The sequence below is a fragment of the Colias philodice genome, chromosome 26 (genome assembly GCF_061535455.1).
Source record: "Colias philodice isolate Cphi_HAF_F1 chromosome 26, ilColPhil1 Martin Lab GWU primary, whole genome shotgun sequence".
Classification (NCBI taxonomy): Eukaryota; Metazoa; Arthropoda; class Insecta; order Lepidoptera; family Pieridae; genus Colias; species Colias philodice.
This window is the reverse complement of record NC_143111.1, coordinates 8,495,764-8,516,779: the sequence shown is the minus strand read 5'-3', so window position 1 is coordinate 8,516,779 and position 21,016 is coordinate 8,495,764. Positions and strand designations below refer to the sequence as shown.

Below are 21,016 nucleotides of genomic sequence, written 5' to 3'. Positions count from 1 at the left end.
TTACCGCGGCAGTCCTCGAGTTCCACAGGTATTTTTTATATTTTGTGATAGCGAAAATATACTTTTGTTTAATTATGTTCGTCTACGTTATAACGTAAAAACTTTATGTGTTTAGGCATGATAGAAACTAGTTCTTTAAAAAAAATATTTTCTTGTAGTTTATTACAAAATAGCGGTCCGCGGTCCCAGATTAGCCCTTTGTACATGTTTACGTTTTCTCTAAATAAGAACCGTACTCGTACTTACGACGTACAACGCAAATAATTATATTGTTATAGATGAGTGTGCAATAAACCAAGAGGATAAGTAAAGGGAAATCTATACTTAATATTATAAAGCTGAAGAGTTTGTTTGTATGAACGCGCTAATCTCAGGAACTACTGGTCCGATTTGAAAAATTCTTTCGGTTTTAGATAGCCCATTTATCGAGGGAGGCTATACGCTATATTATAATCATCACGCTACGACCAACAGGAGCGGAGTTGCGGAGCTGAAACCGTGGGGCTAGTAAAATATATATATTCCTATTACGTGAAACATACACAAACCCACACATTTTAACCTCAAAAGTTCCGCATTCCAATTAGTAAGTGAACTATATAACATCAAAACATCAATTACAAACGAATAAAAAATATAAAAAACGAACCAGACTCGTAGCGTGACGCAATTTCGAAAACTCTTGCTTTTGAAGATCATGACGCGAAAATTTCCATAAAATTTTTATTCAGCTGAATTTTTCCGACAAAACCTCACATTTAAATTTTTTAACAAGCGTCCAGAGGAATGGATATATTTTAGACAAACTGGAACTTGTTTTAACTTATAACGGTGGACACAAAAGAGGTGCAGTTTGCAACGTAGCAGTCATGCGTACCACGCCACCTAACTTCGCAAAATATCTGCTTTGCAACGACAAAGGGCTTTTCAGAACATTGTTTTGGTAAAACGTTATTATATTATGAGGGCTGTGTTATGAGAGGAAAACTAGGAAGGCGAATTTTTGTAACGGTGCCTTAACATTAAACGAATATAGAGCTAGAGCAAGAGCATTCTTTCGTGATCTTTTAGTGTAAACCAAAACTCGTATTCAGTGTTGATTAAAACATCGCATATAATCATTTCGAACGCACTAAGAACAACGAAAGAATGCTCTACGCCTGTTTACATTAAAATAATTTGATATAGTGGTGTTAGAATGAGCATTCGCTCCCTGATGAAAATGCATCGTAACACTTTTCGTAATATCTGGAATGTTTTGATTGTATCGCCTATGCATGAGTTAACCACTCTACCGAGGACGCTGGCAAAACATATTCTATAGGTCCATTCGATTTTTTCACACCACCTCATGTAAACAGTATTCACGTACATGTATTTTATATATGAACTAGATTTCCGCCCGCGGCTTCGCCCGCGTTTTCAAAGGAAAACCCGCATAGTTCCCGTTCCCGTGGGATTTCCGGGATAAAACCTATCCTATGTGTTAATACAAGTTACCCTCTATATGTGTGCTAAATTTCATTGTAATCGGTTCAGTAGTTTTTACGTGAAAGAGTAACAAACATCCATACATCCATATATCCATACATCCATACTTACAAACTTTCGCCTTTATAATAGTATTAAGATTTTATCAATCGAACGAACACCATGTTTGTTCCATCTATCTACAAACTCGCGCGTCCTATAAGATCCTGATCGGAATAGTGCGATAAACTTTTTGAAGTGAAACTTCTTTAGGAACGTTGAGAGTAAAATTTCAAGGTTGTGTCATGGCAATAACGTGACGTCATGGAGGAAGGCGACGATTTTAGTATCTTTAAATCTTGCAAAGAGGTTTCACTTCTGACACGTGTGCTCGGCACACACGCTCTTTTTTACATTTTTAATTATATCCCGATCGTCACTGGATACAATATAATTTTAATTCGACAATTTGTATGCCTTTACATCTCATTAATACACACAACTTTAAAAGCGAAAGACATTAAAAACTATACGTTCACAAAGGCGCTTCCATTTTCAATAAAACTCATTAAATAAGTATGTTAGAGATATCAAATATTAGGAAACAAAGAGACGCTAGCGTTATCATACCATTGTGGCTCACACAATAACATCAAATGCGACAATCCTTTGTTATTTTCTCATATCTCATAGCAATGGAATTGCTTATGGAAGTATGTAGGAATTAACGGAGTTTTTTAATGTCGTACACATGTTCTAGTTCTTTCTGGAACAGATTATTCTATAGTTTATTCTTTCTAGAATGTCTGGATTATCTGATTTAAACTGCAAACATGCGTCGTAAATAAGTAATGTTATAAAAATGAAGAGTTTTTTGCTTGAACGCGCTAATCTCAGAAACCACAGAAACCACATCGATTTAAAAAAATATTTCACTGTTATTTAGTCCATTTATCAAGGAAGGATATAGGCTATAATATATCATCATGCTTATACCAATAGGAGCGGAGCAATGCGGGTAAAACCGCGGGGCACAACTAGTTCTGATAATATAAGAACCAACATTTTGTTACATTAATATGATTTTGTAAGATTAACTATATACTTTTACCGGCTCTTCTCTGTAGAAGCTACTTCGAAGCGGTGGTAAATAACTTTCTTTATAGACAATTCGAAAGCGTTTCTAATCGAAGTCTTGTTGAATGAATAAATGTATTTGAATAGTTACTATTAACTGTATTTTAACACGCGTTTTTTTAGCTTCACCTGTATGTTTGTATGTATTATGTAACCGACTCCTTTAGACTCGATTTTGACACTTTAAACGTACAGATTTAATTCTAACAACACTTATCAAGTATCGGTAATAATACAATAATGTTATGAGTTTAAGCGTGTTTCTTTTTTTATTCATATTATTTATTTTAAGCCTAAAAGCCTTTACCTGTAGAAAAGTTAACGTAATTGCTTTAGGACTATCCTATTCCTAATTTAGCTCTGAATAGCTAAGCTGTGTCGATACCTTAACGTCGTTTGATTGTACAAGTTGGTCTTGAGGATAAGACGAATTCGCTTGTCAAAGGCGAAATTCTATTCGTGTCTATGTTTTCTTGAGGTGTGACGAAACGTGAGCGGCATATTGATGAATATTGTTAAATAATTAATTCAAACACCATGTTTTAGCTTCACTTAGCTTTATTATAGAAAAGAACAGTTTACACTTTTTACATAATTAACATTGCTAACCGGCATCTGCCATCTTGCCTACTCGAATACAATACAGTGCCAATATAAATGTACACATATTCCAACAAATATGACATATTTAAAGTATAAATTCAAAGTGTATGTACAAAATAATGTAAGGAACAATTCTTTAGATTTAATTATGACTTAACTAAGACATTGATCTTTACTAATATTTACAGCTGAAGAGATTCTTTGATTATCGAGGAAGGCTTTAGGCTTTAAACATAATAATATGTTTATTGTTTTCTCAAGTCAACTCGAACAGACCAGATAATTTATACTAACATAAAATGAAACAAATAAAAATACTTATAAAACAATTAAATACATCTTAAATTGAATTGAAGTAAATAACATAAACTCAGTTTTGTTTTCGCAATCTTGAAAAGCGCAAAATCGAGTTTATTAAAATTGTCATTTGAATTTTGCAGAAAATTTATCTGTTTAATTAAATTCAAAATCAGCATGATCTCGATTCAGGAATAAAATAATTGTTATTTTGTTCACGATAGAACTCTGACATGACCTTCGGTAAATTAATTTTAAATAAACAGCTTGAGCTGGTAACTCTAGATAAATGAGTCAATGTTGACAGGGGAAAAATTATGACGCAGTTTTTTTTGCTTTCAAATTGTAGTCTAACATTTGGTAATTAATGTTTTTAAATCATTTTTTTATTGATAGATACCTATTCATGATTAAGGCCGTTATATAATATAAGGGACTTTATTTCGTATAAATATTACTATGAGTTTCAAAGTAGTCAGTCCAGTTGTTTCATAGATTTTCCAATAACAGTAATACAGTTAATTGTTTTGATAATAATTTAAATGAATAATATAGGAGAATTTAAACCCTGCGATTTGATATAAACTATGTTTTGCTTTACATTTGCTCTACATTTTAAACCAATTTAATATGATAATTTATAGCAGCTTTTTCATTTTACAAATGAACATGAATCTTTTCCATTTGCTTAAATAAAATGCAGAAGTATTATTGATATAAACACATTTTTGGTCACTTCCGTGTCGTGCAAAATAAGTGTCTCTATCTTTGGACATTGAACAAATTAAATTGGTTTTTAATTTAATCTGTCTTGTAACTAATATTATAAAGAGGAAAGGTTTGTATGTATGTATGGTTTTCACGCATAAACTACTGGACCTATTTTGATGAAATTTGGCACAGATAATCTTGAGACCCTGAAAAAGAACATACCTTTTATTGCGAAATATGGACCACGGGCGAAGCCGGGGCGGACCGCTAGTACGTTATAATAAAGAAATAAATAAATACGAACCGTTATTTATTTGTTCGAAATACTCGAGTATTCAATTAAGGGAAATAAATACTTCAGGATATCAAATACGGAAGAAGGTTACACCCACGTTTCCAAGTTCCTTAGTGTCGTGTTTCCTTCTGAACTATTATGATTAGGGAAATAACAGTTACACGTGTGTGTATAAGTTATTTACCTACTAGATTTCCGCCCGCGGCTTCGCCCGCGTTTGCAAAGGAAAAGCCGCATAATTCCCGTTCCCGTGGGATTTCCGGGATAAAAACTATCCTATGTGTTAATCCAAGTTACCCTCTATATGTGTGCTAGATTTCATTGTAATCGGTTCAGTAGTTTTTACGTGAAAGAGTAACAAACATCCATACATCCATACATCCTTACAAACTTTCGCCTTTATAATATATATGTTAGCGCGTTTAAATTAAAGATAAAATTATATTTTAAAAGTAAATCAATTGATGAACTTAATTAATTATTTTAATAATAATCAAATGGATAAAAGTATTAATAATCATTTAATTATCAAATAATAATAATATTACAAGTTATATTCAAAATAACGATCAAAACAACACAAATAACACCTGCGCTGACTCACACAGTCACGCCACTCGAATAGTTGTTTTGATCGTCCTATAAATAACGGTCGTTTGCAGTTGCGAGTCATTCTTGTACCGACTTTGGTCGAGTCAAGATGTCTAAAAAAGTATTATATCAGTATTTAATTACGTAATACAACAACGCTTTAACATCAGAAGTAGAAGATGAACCAGCCCTTACTCGGAATCCTGGCAGGCTGGGACAAATTCTTCCATCATACTACGTGAGTCGTGACACTGTGTAACTGTCACTGTCACCATCATGACAGTATACCACTGTGGACTTCAATCTACGAAAAATTGGATTGAATTGACTTCAAGTAAACAGGGATGAAGGAACTCGCATAATGTGTTTTCTTGTGCGTTGTGTAAAGTAAATGTTTGTGGTGTGGAATATTATAACGGTAATGTAGTTCATCAATATTATAATGTGATGTGCAATCCGGGCGGTAGTCCAGGATATTTGAGCCTTTAATTGTGGTAAGCGAACAACGTGCTTATATCGCAAATAAGTAATAAGTTTTTGATCCCATGGAATTTGGATCCAATGTGGTGCCTTCGATGGCGCCCAGTGTAAGTTATTGTGGTGGTAAATTATTATTTTTCTGTATTTTGACGATTGAAAAACGCTTCTAAGCGAAGTCCAGTTGAATAAATCAATATTTGAGTTTGAGTTCATCGAGTGGATGTGATGGTGTTCTATATGGTCAGTTTGGCCGAGCGGTTATGTTTGTGTTATAATACATTGTGTTTTGACATCACGAGATAAATTGCCGTACTCATTTCAAATGAACGTAAGAGGACGTTTTGTGTTATTGTTTTACTATGGCCAAGCCGGATATAACTTGTTTTAACTTTTAATTATGTTCCAGGACTTATGGTTATCACTTGACAGTTGAGATACAGAAGCCGCTGTTCGCAGCTGGAAAAACCCGTTGAGCTATCGAATTCTATGTAAATCACAATAATACTAGACAACGATTGCTATGAAGCGGAAAGTACAAGCAATTGCTAGACTACTATTGTGTTCTATGTACGTGTAAGAATAATACCAAAGCCAAATTTAGATGACCGTGTTAGCGGTAATGGAAACTAATTATGATAATCGACTGCCACTTGTCTGTACGGGTCTTCTGTGACTTAGTCTGACAACTGGGCATATAATAATACAATCGATTGCCACTAGTCTGTACGGGTCTTCTGTGACTTAGTCTTACAACTGGGTAAATAATATAATCGGATGCCACTTGTCTGTTCGGGTCTTCTGTGACTTAGGCTGGCAACTGGGCAGATAATAATAGAATCGAATGCCACTTGTCTGTACGGGTTTTCTGTGACTTAGTCTTACAACTGGGCGGGAAATAATAACCTGATTGTCGCTTGTCAGTATGGATTCAGACAGTGGTTTAGTCTGACAACTGGACAAAGAAACGAATAATTTGAATATTATGTACTTAAAACAAGTCTGAATGTCACCAGCTGAAATTAATTATATCATTGATATTTTGAGTTTTGAATTACCGCTCAGAGCACGAGCTTTTTTCAGAATGGCCGTGTTAGCGCGTTTAAATTAAAGATAAAATTATATTTTAAAAGTAAATCAATTGATGAACTTAATTAATTATTTTAATAATAATCAAATGGATAAAAGTATTAATAATCATTTAATTATCAAATAATAATAATATTACAAGTTATATTCAAAATAACGATCAAAACAACACAAATAACACCTGCGCTGACTCACACAGTCACGCCACTCGAATAGTTGTTTTGATCGTCCTATAAATAACGGTCGTTTGCAGTTGCGAGTCATTCTTGTACCGACTTTGGTCGAGTCAAGATGTCTAAAAAAGTATTATATCAGTATTTAATTACGTAATACAACAACGCTTTAACATATATATTAGATATTTAAACATCTAGTATATAAAAATTCGTGTCGCGGTGTTTAGAGTTAAACTACTCCGAAACGGCAATACCGATTTTCATGAAAGTGTGCATATCGGATAAGGCAGAACAACGTTTGCCGGGCAGCTCGTAATATTATAACCGAACTCAATCATTTATTTATTACATAAGATCTTCGTCTATCGATCTAAAATTTATATCGTAAGATCTAGATTCTACATCTCCTAGGTGAACTTTTGAATCGTCCCTACATAGTTTTACAATTTACCACTGATTCGGAAACAGTTTCCACGGAGAAGAATAGGCAAGAAATTCCTTTAGTCATCACCACTTACGTCACAGGTCCATATCCTGCTAAATATAAAAATAAATTACATCAGTTCTTCAAAAAATAATTTATAAGTAGTCAAAGTCCTGTTTATTTGCCAAAAATTACAACAACATTTTTTTACCATTATAAAAATCCAGGTTTAACATATTTAAATATTATTATGATTATCTCTTCAGATAAACTTCAAAGATGATAATATTTAACTTATTCAACATTTGATTTTTCATCCAATTATACTCAAGTAAAAGTTAAGGCAATTTCATATAAATTGCAGGCGATCTAAGCCAACTCTTAACTGAACAAATTGGAACTTTCTCGAAACTTCGTCCACGGAATCATTCTCACTATGAGATTTATTTTCGATTTCCTCAGCTATTTTGTCGCGGTTTATTTATCTGTGAAAGTTATTTGTCTGTGCTATAGCAATATCTACGAACGAGTTTGTTCATCGTTGTTGTATCTTGCTTCAGAACCATTTCTGAACGTTTTTAAGATAAATACAATCGCGAGTTGTGAGATTTGATAGTATTGTGTCGGTGTTTTAGAAGATCGTAATATATATTTTTTAAATCGCCTTATAAGTTAGCATGAAGAATCCTGAAAATCCTGAAATCCTTTAAGGTTAAATTAGTGATCATACTGTATGTGTATGTTCTACTAGCTGCTCCACGCGGTTTAGCCCTAGTGGTTCCGCTTCTGTTGGTCTTAGCGTGATGAATTATAGCCTATAGCCTTCCTCGATAAATGGTCTATCATAACACCGAAAGAATTTTTCAAATCGGACCAGTAGTTCCTTAAATTAGCGCGTTCAAACAAACAAAAAAACTCTTCAGTTTTATAATATTAGTATAGATTAAGTAATAAGTAGGCTAAAGAAAGCAAGACAGTCGGCCTAAAATATCTGGAACCAAATAGTACAATGCCACAAATAGGTTCAAGCGCATTAAACTTATATGCTACTATTATTACTAGAGATGTAGCGATAAAGCCGCCTTTTACTTATTTTAAATGTTTACTTTTCAGGTTTTTATTTTTAATGCATCAAAATTTCCTTTATTGCAATAAAAAAACATGAATTTTGATTCATTCTTTCATTCATCGTTCAATATCATTTACTAAGACATATTATAAATATCTTAAGGGCTTGGTCTAGTAGTGCAAACAAATGCATCCTGTCATCCTATATGTAAATAATACAAATGTACTAAGGGAAAGTTGCTCCACTTAATTTTTAAAAATTAAATCATTCGTATAATTTAATATTCGTAATAAGTACCAAAAATGACAATTTGAAACAATTTTCGTGAAAATTACACCGGGTGATTTTTTTTATCAGTACACAAAATTTGCGAATACTTTCTATTGGTATCTTCAACTTCATGTTTATATAACTGATCAACTTTTACAAAGAAATTTGGACGAAATATAAAAAAAATAAGCTTTCCATACAAAATGCATAATTCTATACATTTTTTTCGACCTAAGTTTCTTAGTGAAAGTTGTTCAGTTTAACTAATAAAACGGATAAACAAATTTTGTATATAATAAAAAAAATGTAATGTTTGTGTTAAAAAATTATAAAATAGAAAAATACGCAAATGAAAACAAAAGATATTTATTTCTGACTAGCTTCCGCCCGCGACTCCGTCCGCGTGGATGTCAGTCTTCGCGTCTTCTACAGATTTATTATATTATGTATAATATATAGATTTATATTTATAAACCTAATAAATCTTTTGCTGGCATTCTGATGCTTTATCGGTTGCACTGGATTTATCTCTTTTTTTTCAATCGCTTGAATGATATAGGATGGGTCCTTGATGGGCATCGAATGCTGAAGTCTCGAATCAATCAATTCTGACAGTAGGCAATTTATATAAAATCTTGATAATGGTCCATCATTTTATTTTGCCTAAACGTTACATACTTTTTTATATATTCTATTTTTAACGAATGATTCACTCCAGTCCAAACAGCAAATAAGCAGACTTCTGCTTCTGCAACGTTTAGTTGTCCCTGAATTTGGAAAAAATAGTCATGATTCTTATCTATGACAAAAGTGTTATTTTTTGCATTGTATTTCAAATATTAAATTTTTTTTAACCGCATCTTCCGCATTCATGTCTTTTGCCGGAATTAGACATTTAACTTCTACTAGTCCCATTTTCCTTTTTTGATATGGGAGTGTATAAAGTAAATTTTTTAGATATTTCTCGTTATACTTTTAAAAAGTTATTATTGTCATTTTGCTCATTAGGTAAAGTAATTTCGATATCAGTTTTAAGTTTTTTGATACCTGCAATAATAACGTCATAATCGCCTGCACATACTTATCGATTACACCCTGTATACAATCCACCATCCACATTCATAATGTTTTCCTGTCCTCCTCTCCTTTACGCTGTTCACCGATACATTTTAAATGAGTAAATCTGCTACCACTGAAGGATGTTTCATTGTGATCAGCATATTTTCACCACTGTTGTTGATTATTTGTTTTTCATTTTTAATTAGCAATTGGGAATCATCAGTTTTGTTTTTTGCAGATTGGTGATGTACCCTAACAATACGTCGAAAAGGGAAAGCATCAACGAATTATCGTTTTCGTCCTCTTTTTTTATTCTTCGCGTCTCTGTTACTTCTGTTTGTTTAGTTCTCAACACCCACTGAATTTTCTATGTTATTGTGATCTTCCATTACATCTGAGTTTTGATGATGTGATGATAATCCATTCGTTTTAATATTGGTAGACTAAACTAGAAATGGCGGACTAAATTTGTCAGCGCGTCTGTAAGATCAGAATATAAAACTAACATCCTGTATTTAAGTTACAAAATTAATAATCAAACAACATGCCGCTACGTTAAAAATGACTAGAAGAAAACATTAAAACACCTCGGATCAATTTTGGAGTAAACAAATCATTTTCCCCGTATGGGGATTTCCCCGGATGAACTTGGGAAGTTCAAGTTCTCAATACAAGTTTATATTATATTTCGTATTTCTCAAACGAAAAATAAACATTTTTGGAACTTCAAAAAAATTATATTATAAGAAAATTTATGAGCTTACTTTAGTTTTAAAGAAATATACATCCCTTTACTGACACCCCGTAAAATAAAAAAATTGTTGCCAATCACCTTTGCAATCTATTTGGTTTCATTAACTTTATGTTCGAAGATAATTTTTTTTCTAGTAGTTACACGCGTATTTTTTTCGTTTATTTTCCATATCGAAATCAAATGTTTAAAAATACGAATATTTGCACAAAACTAAGATAAAAATAATCAATTAACAAAAATATTAAATTTAATGAAGTAGAGCAACTTTCACTTCGGTATGAAGGAAAATCGAGCGTAGAGCACACGTCAGAACGCTCCGGCCCAAGGAGCGCGACTAAAGAAATTCGCTAGGATTTTTCCTAATTATTTTAAATATTTTTTTAATATTTAAAGAATTATCAAAATTAAAAAAAAATTTTTTTTAAAGGATTAATACTCATTGGTCTTCATCCAACTCGAATAAATTAATGGAAAAAATAACTTTTAGCAGTATTTATCAATAGATTTTGTAAGGCAAAAAATGGGAAATTTAATGAATTTATAACGTTCTAATTAAGAAAATCATAAGTTTTTCGGCAATTGTATTCAGCAGTTTTTAATAACGACTATATAAGGATAATAATGCGCTGATCAGATTGTGTAAATTGTAATCGGTTGCAACGTAGTGAGTGCACAAACTTAGCTCGAAATGTCTTTGGGGGAAAGAGACTTATCTTGAAGGCCTGATTAAGGTAAAATAAAGTAACTTTATAAATGTGAAAAAATTCACGCGCATTGCGTATATAACACTAATTGATAAACAAGAAAAAAAAATTCAGTTTATCATTTCATTAGCCGGGAAAAAATTGTCAAATAACTTGTTGAAAACGCAATTTTGCTAGACTGCAGCCTTAATCCAAAGCAAATATGGCCACTTAAATATCAAAGGGCTAATAATCTATATTCCTCGTTGCATGCGTGACAAAACAAAATGGGTCAGGGTCTGACCCCTGTTTGTATTTTGGTTATCTCAGATTTGTGGAAGGTAAATGGTGTGTTTCATATTTATAAGCACCCTCGTATATGCCTATTGTAATACGATTTTTTCTTTGTTACATTTTGAAGTGTTTTGTGTTAATTTTATATTATTAATATTAATACATTTGAGTAAATAAAGGATTTGTTAAAATGGAATAAGCAATTATTATTCGTTTTTCTATTGATAAATGAATATATTCGTTATTAAAAGAAATGAGAGACATCTTTTTTCTGTTTGCCTTAATATATAGGTAACTAGCTTTCCGCCCGCGGCTTCGCCCGCGTTTTCAAAGAAAAACCCGTTCCCGTAGGATTTCCGGGATAAAACCTATCCTATGTCCTTTCTCGGGTATCAAAATATCTCTATACCAAATTTCATGCAAATTGGTTCAGTAGTTTAGGCGTGATTGAGTAACAGACAGACAGACAGAGTTACTTTCGCATTTATAATATTATATAGTATGGATAAGTAGGTAGTTTAGTACTAACGTATATTTAAAAATTGTATTCCATTTAAAAGACCTACCTTTTGGATATATCAACTGTCTAATAATCTTTCTTCCTTTCCTAGCTTAAAATAAATGAAAATATCACTTCGGATGATATGACAAATTACGTGCCTAGATTTTAATATCACTGAGTGAATGTTCATTTTAGGAAAATAGATGATGTATGCTTGAATATAATCTTCTTATCTTATATATAAAATTCTCGTGTCACAATGTTAGTCTGCATACTCCTCCGAAACGGGTGGACCGATTCTCATGAAATTTTCTGTGCATATCGGGTAAGTCTGAGAATCGGCCAACATCTATTTTTCATATGTACCACGGGCGAAGCCGGGGCGGACCGCTAGTCTTATATATAAAAATGAATCGCAAAATGTGTTGGTAAGCGCATAACTCGAGAACGGCTGAACCGATTTCGATACTTCTTTTTTTATTATATTCCTTGAAGTACGAGGATGGTTTTTATGTAGAGAAAACGTAAATATGTACCACGGGCGAAGCCGGGGCGGACCGCTAGTTATTAATAATAACACGCTCTCTACGAACAAAATATTGACCACTAGTTAGTAAAATGGTTAGCGCGTTCTTCATTCGATTCCTGGTTGTAACTAACGAAAAAAACTCTATTTACTTTTCTATTTTCAGTATGAAAACATTGTATATTCTTCAAAATATCATTGATTGGTAGTATCCAAAATTAATTTACCTCATACCTGCCAAAAGATCGAAATTATAGCCGTCAAATTACTTACAATTGGAAACCCGTTCCAAACTTATTTGAACATTACTCTCTAAAGATCATCTATCACATAGAATTAAATTTCCCTAAAACTGCGCATGAACTAAAGCTGGCAATACATTGAAAAACCCACACAAACGCACATTGCTCGTTAGGCAATATATTGCAGCAGTTGGACAAGAAATAAAAAGGGAGTAAGACGTTACAATAAATTTTCACATGACGAGACTCTCATAAGGTTTCCGGGACGATAAAAGAGGCCCGTAACACGTGTCTTTGTTCAGGGTTGCCGCTTTATGGTTTTAAAGTTGGCCAAAATAAAGTTGTACTGGAAAAAGGCCTTTAGCTTTCAGTATAGCTTTAATTTATGTTAAATTTAAACGATACGTAACACTTTTGTAATTTATTTAGACCAGCGATTTGACAGGGAAGAATCGACCATAATATATTAATTACGACAAACATACAGTGGCTCTCTATTATTTATAACTTCATAAGACAAAGCATCCGTGGAACCATAGAATTTATAAAAAATCACACTCCATTTTGCTAACCACTCTTCATTACAATATAAGACTGCTCAGTGCTGAAACATACTCCAAAAGTACCAAAAATAAATACAAAAATTTTAATTATTTTCGCAAAACACACAAGTGACAACCCTAGCGTAAGACAATTTATAAGGTCGCAATCACTCGTAGCGGGTTATTACAGTCCGTTCAGAGCCATTATTGTTGCAAGATTATAACTTGAACGCGTAAGAGCATTCCTTCTTAATGCTTTTGAAAATTCTATTCTGGTCCTTCGAGTCTTCCTTAAGATTGTTTTATTTAGCTAAAAGAAAATATAGATAAGGAAAAAATGTCACAAATAATTTCTATGAAATAGGTACTGTATCGATATTTAACAGGAAATAGCATTGTCTTTAAAATATTCCACCATACTTTATTGTAGGAAAACAAATAAAATTCTAGTGTCTTTAATATTGACTATATTAAATAATTGAAACCTATTAATTATTAACTAAAAATTAAATCAGGTATTCAATGAATGCAATTGGAAAGATTTTTTAACTTTTAACTATTTTCAAACTATCATTAGAATATAATAATATCTTATCCTACTAGTCCTACTAGTCCTACTAATATTATAAATGAGAAAGTTCGTGGGGATAGATGTATGTGTGTGTAGGTATGTATCTTTGTTACTCTATCACGCAAATATTATTGAACCGATTCCAATGAAATTTAGCACACATATAGAAGGTAACTGGGATTAACACATAGGATAGGTTTTATCCCGGAAATACCAGAGGAACCTGCTCTATGCAGGATTTTCTTTGAAATCGCGGGCGAAGCCGCGGGCGGATAGCTAGTAAATAAATTTAAATACGCATTTCAAACCACTTATTTTTATTTTTAATATTATAATCACACAACTAACTTTTTTGTAACTACATTCTTGTAAATAAATGTAATTTGAATTTGAATTTGAATTTATAATAATTCGATATCCCACAATTGATGAAGTTAAACAATCTATTAATCATGAAACGTGATATTTGGACCTCATCAATCTTCCCTTAATTGAAATCAAAATACACTGGGCCTGATTTAAATCGAGATCTTGTTATCGAGATATACACATTGTATAAGAAAGGATATTCAATAGAAAAATGTTACAAAACTATAAAAAATACTTTCCTGTGAGAGAGACCTAACAATATACTTCTAAACACTTTTTAAATTTGAAATATGCTTTAAAAGTAGCGAAACACAATGACAAAATTTACAAACAGACAAACTCTTCATTTACACATTACATTATCTTTTTCGAATAAATTAAAACTTCAACTAATTCAAAAGATAAAATAGTAAGAAAAATAACAATCAGCTTATCTATACTAATATTATAAAGCTGAAGAGTTTGTTTGTTTGAACGCGCTAATATCAGGAACTACTGGTCCGATTTGAAAAATTCTTTCGGTTTTAGATAGCCCATTCATTGAGGAAGGCTTATATATCATCACGCTAAGATCAACAGAGCCGGAGCCACGCGGGTGAAACCGCGGAGCGCAACTAGTAATTAATAACAAACAAACGCCTCTGCTTTATTAATTCGTTAAATAAACGAAAAAAAAAGTACAAAATAACATAATATAAAGAAATCACTTTCAAGACTTAAATAAAAAAATCGCCTCATCTGATATCATTTTTCTTGCCTCAGAGCAAGAGATATCTTAGCTTAAGTCTGCGAGTTGCAAGACTGAAAAATATGCTGAATTATTCACAGACAATGCAGATTCTTTATTACAATATCGAAGTATTGTTGAGTATTCGATAGTTTGATTCTGCACGTCGTTTGTAAATTTAAAATCTGTTACATCTTGAAACAAATCTTTTAATTCTACCTTTATGGGAACATATAAACATTGTTTTTATTCAAAATTGAAAATATGATAAACTATAGTTTTAATGTTAATTTATATAAAGTAAAGCCAGGAAAGCTCTGAAGAATAATTGTAATCATAATCCTTACTAATATTATAAATGCGAAAGTAACTCTGTCTGTCTGTCTGTTACTCAATCACGCCTAAACTACTGAACCAATTTGCATGAAATTTGGTATGGAGATATTTTGATACCCGAGAAAGGACATAGGCTACCTTTTATTGCGAAATATGTACCGCGGGCGAAGCCGGGGCGGACCTCTTGTTATTATATAATTAGTTTCTGTTAAACTGAGTAAAAAGAAAAAATAATAATTAGACGCATAATAAGTATAAAATCGACCGCCTCCTTGGTAGGTACAGTGGTTGACGCGTGAGCGTAGAACCGAGGGGTTCCTGGGTTCGATTCCCGGTGGAGATGAAGAAAAAAAAATGTCTCGGTCAGGACACAGAAGGCTGATCACCTACTTGTCCCTAAAGAAAAATCGATCAGTGAAATAGATGTATAATGCAACTGCCCCTTACCCTACTAGGGGACGTGGGACTTTACTCATATAATATATGAGTGAGTATAAATTACGGTTACGAATTTATTTTTTATTTTTTTCATAGAAATAATACCAAACATCAACACCAATGATATTAAAACAAAACCCATTTCAATGTAATCTCGCAAAGAAAAATGATGAATCGCCACTTTCTGTCACAAGACTTATATTTAACTTGCGAAGCAGTTCAGCCACTTTACAAAAGTTGCTATTGTTCTAAATCCTTTTAAGTCCTTTTTAACTTTAGTTTGTTGGGCTTCAGAGAGCGGAACCACCTGTCGGCGTTTTATTGAATTATGTGGTTTCTTGTGGTTTTTATGGCAAAAAATGACATAATACTTTGCTTCCTACACGGCATCATGGATACTAGGTTTCCTACTGGTAACTGCTTATATAAATGATTATATGATGTTTCTTTTCTGATTAAGGGAAGGTGCTTTTTCTCCAGGAAAAAGGAAGACTCCTCCTCATACTATCAGGTCAGTCTGTATGAGTGACCTGATACTATCAGGTCAGTCTGTATGAGTGACCTGATAGTATGACTTCGATGAACGCTGCAGCTGTCAATAATCTACTATATAAAAATAAGTCGGGTTTTCCTTCCTGACGCTATAACTCCAGAACGCACGAACCGATTTCCACGGTATTGCATTCGTTGGAAAGGTCTCGGGCTCCGTGAGGTTTATAGCAAAGAAAAGGTGTCTCTGGTGGCGAAAAGTTCGCCGGGTTTGCTAGTATTGTATATAACATGTCTCTTAGGTGTAATAGTAATAGCACAAATAATATAATACTATATAATATTTTATTAGATGGTTTTGGTGTAATAATAATTTTATTTAAATATAATAAATGTTGGTAAGATTGACATGATATCAAAAGTGAATCTTCTTATTAGCTCTATTCTACTAATCACGAACTGATTGTAAATAATACATATTCTGTGTTAAGTGGATACAAAAGTGCTTGCAAAATAAGTTTAAATTAATAAATAAATATTTGAGTTTAAGTTTCTTTGGAGCATGTTGTAAATTCTGTGTTTATATCGGGTGATGGTCATATATTGTAATTTCATAAAGGATTAGGGCTGCGATTAAAATGTTACACAAATAAGAGGAAGGATTAGAAGGGTTGAGGGTGTTGAGGATTATTGTATGTGATATTTATGAAAAATGTGATATAATTTGCAAATGTGAAAATGTGATAAATAATCTTCATGAGTCCAATAATTTCGATAATAAAACCGAATATTAAGGAGTTTTTTGAAGTGAAATTCTTTAAGCGCGCTGAGAGTAAAATTTCAAAGTCGGGTCATAGCAATACCGTCACGCGATGGAGTAAGGCGACGATTTTGGTATTTTTGAATCTCGACAAAGAAGTTTCACTTTTGACACGTTTACTCGGCACACACTTTTTTATTATATACGGTCCTTATGACACAATCTATCAAAGTTAGAGACGCCACGGAACGGCGAAAGACGCGGGTTCGAATCTCGCCCACTGATCGATGTTTTTCTATTAAAAAAACTTTCTCATTTCTATGTATAAGTCTCAAAAAAATAACTTGCAAAATATCACCTCTAATGCAGACGAAGTCACTGACACCAATTAGTTCTATTATAATGTTGACTTAAACGACTATTAAGTTCAAGTTAAGACTTACAAATTACAATTAACAAACTATTTTGTAACTTGACTATCACCGCAACTTTAGCAAAAGCTTTAAGTATAAAGTCCTACAATATGTTTATAAATTGATATATTCGATTCGAATTAAGCAATTGAATTAAAAGGATGCTTTTTGGTATAAAATTATTTGTTTTATTTCTATCGAAACTTTTTTTAATATATTTCATAACATTGGTTAATGACATTGAGATAATATTACTACGTATGGAGGAGACATCACGAACAAAGTCTGTGCGCCATTTTTTTGCTCTAAGTTTTAAAAATTATTATCTAGTTAGGTACTTACCGATGAAAGTTATTCCTTTGCACTTTTCCGTATTATTTGTATTATTTGTGCAATATCGTAACACACACGAAGGCATATTTGATGCGTTTCACTTTAAAACCATTAAAAAAAACGCTCAACATACGCCATATGGCGATGAGTATGTTGAGCGGAACATAAGTGATGTAGGCGGTGTCGTCTCCATATTAATATTATCTCAATGGTTAATGATAATATTTTTATTCGTATATATGTCGCAGGAAAATTGTATAATTTCGCCGTTTACAAAAGCTTGGCATTTTGTAATATGTCGAGAATTCTTAATTAGAAATTTTTCGTTTGGATAAGGGGGTGGGTTAGGTTAGATTCGTGTTTTTAAAACTATACAGAAATAGGAGCCCCATGAAGTAGGGTTCCGTCGGCTCGCGACCGTCTTTTCTAGAATTTTGGTAAAAGTAAATCCTCAGCATTTTACAATATGCCGAGCATTTGTAAACGGCGAGATTATACAATTTGCCTGCGACATATTACCTACATTTCGATTTGGAGTATTTTTTTACTAAAACTGATCAAGCCCTTTTGTTGAATAATATTTTGCGTGTGTGTGTGTGTGTGTGTGAAAATGTGTGCGCGCAAATTGTGTATGTATTTCTTGTTTTAATCAAAGATATTCCAATAGTTAAAGTTAAACTGATTTGCAAAAATTGCTTCATATTTCGGAATAAGTATGATTTCGAAGCAATTTATATTCAGCCTATATCCATGTTGAGTGTCGAACGAAATACATTAAAAGGTAATGGCATTAAGTGATTCGTTTTGAATCCAATATAAATGGATAAACGATAAATATACTGGAAATAGTATGATAATTTGAATTTGTAAGCATGAAAAGCAATTGTATATTAAAATGTTATTGTATTGCATCATCATAATATTATCTAATGCTGTTTAAGGTGATGAATTAATTTTTCTAACATTTACGGCCCTTTTCAAACCTTCCTAATTTTTATATTATTAAAGTTGTCGTGATGAAAATTCTTGACAAGAAAGTTCAATAGTAACACAATACGTCTACCGTTTTAGAAACATGATTCCATGATATTTTCTCGATAGAAAAAAAATACAAAGTTATCATTGTTATTTTTTTTTAATCTCTGGCATCTTCAAAATAACAAACGTAAAGTTACGACTTTTTGGATATTAACTATAAAATATACAACCTATACGTCTACCGTGTTAGAATTTTGAAATATGCGATGGTTTTGAAATAAACAAGAAATACTTGAAATTAGCGCGCGACCAGCCAATATAGCGAGAGCCGCCCTGTACCTTCCTACCCCGATCGCTGCACGAGTCATTCCCGCTACGGCTGTCACACGGGGAACTTGTGTCGCTCGCGCTATCGTAAAAAAGGGTGACAACACGATAAGACAAAATGAGACAAATGGCGACAATAAAGAAAATAAGAAGAAGAAACATAAAGGTTGGAGGAAAAAGAATGCTTACAATTGGAACAAATTAATGAAGTAAGTTGGTTTTATTTTAAATTTGATGATAATTGTATTATAGACGATGTTTGATATGTACCCCTGTTTTAAGTACATAACGAATGTGTAAGATTTTTTCATTTATAGCATAAATAATCTTTTCAGAAATCCGGAATCCAGAAGGAAAATAAACCCACTGATTGTTCACAATGTGAATCCACTCCTTCGTAAGTACCTTTATTCAGTCAAAAATGTATGTTATCAAAGCTCTACTGGTTTTATCGCATGATTCCATTTTTAGCAAAAAGCAACAAAGTGCAAAGAAATAAAAAATCATGGTGAACTTAGTGGAAGTATGGCGGACATAATATGGAACAGGAGCTCATTGGAGTAGTATTATATTTTAAAAAAATACGAAATAATTTCAAGAATTACATTTCTTAGAAGGTGGTAGATAAGTATGTTGTATAAAGAATTTGATGTTGATATTTATTTCATTTATACTTACTACACCTGTGCGGGAAATAGCTTAGTAATAAAACAGGTTTATATTCATATTTACATAGTAATGTGAGTTTTCATTTCGAAAAATTTTGTGTAAGTATATTAAATTGAGTTCCTGGGTGATCTGGAAACACAATTGGGCCCGGAAGATGGCGCTGCAGTTACTCCTCCTAATGACATGAACCGATTTGGATGAATATTTGTGTGCACATTTCATTTTTGTGTGATGATTGGTTGATTCGCTTTCACATTAGCTAATATTATGTATTTTTGTTGTTAGAAAGTAAACTTAATTTAATGTTTATAATACATTATTATTGGTATAAATAAGCCAGTGTTCGTCTCACATTGCTGTACCTGCCTACCTACCCTACCAGGGCCTAACTTTGTTCTGGCTTTTTTATTTTGATTATTTGTAATGAATAATTACAATTATAATAGAGTGCAAAAAATAAATACATGCGTCAATATATTTTGTGTTTTTTTTAAACAATTTTTTTATTTAAAAAAATATCATTCCGACCGCGGCTTTGCCCGCGTGGAATTAGATTATATCGTGAATCCTGTCTTATCCCACAGAAGTGTTCAGTTCGGATAAAAAGTATCCTTTGTGTAAATCCAGGCAATTAGCTATATTTTATCAAAATTGGTAATGTAGTCTTGACGTGATTAAGTAACAACTAACAAAAAAATATACAAATTAACATCCAAAGTTTCGCATCAGTTTTACTGTATTAGTGATATCTTCCACTCTTGACTTTGACTGAGAAGAATTAGGGTTTATAACTTCTTTCAGAAATATTACCTTTCATTTCTGGGCATGACGTAATATCTACGTCAGCATCAAATTCTATCTAAATCCATTCAGTAGTCCGCGTTATTGAGTACCATTTCATTTTTTCATAGTAACAATATTTTTTGTTATTTTAAAGATTATTTATAACCTGTATTATTTTGTAATAAAGTAAACATTACGAAATAATAATAATTATTAATAATGTCTAAGTAGTTGTTAAAAAGAAGATTATTTGTTTATAAGCAAGAAAATAAAACCAATAAATCAACAATTAAATATATGTATAAGAATATTATAACTGTATGACGACTCCATACATGTTTGTCCTGAGTCGGCCAGCGGCAGCGCGGCGAGTTTGCAAGAATGACTTCGCGCACACCCGCGTTCGCGATAGCGAGCTATTAGACTCCGCCCGCCAAGCAGTAGATTTTTTTTTGTGTATCGTCTTAACCAAGGATTGAAAAATCAGCCCTAAATCATAAACAAGTAATACTATGAGCATTGTAATACATTTAAACTTTGTCAGTAAATTAAGGATTTACCGTGTATTTTTTATCTAATCTTAATATTTTACCTACGGTGAAGGAAAACATC

The 21,016-nt window shown here is 32.5% G+C and overlaps 1 long non-coding RNA gene across 1 annotated transcript; it reads left to right on the top strand.

Moving 5' to 3' along the window:
• Window positions 1–18,586: 18,586 nt before the first annotated feature.
• LOC149477060 (uncharacterized) lies at window positions 18,587–20,763 on the top strand. Its single transcript, XR_016317754.1, has 3 exons — window positions 18,587–19,161; window positions 19,288–19,349; window positions 19,424–20,763. It is a non-coding gene; the product is annotated as an uncharacterized LOC149477060 (long non-coding RNA).
• Window positions 20,764–21,016: the final 253 nt, after the last annotated feature.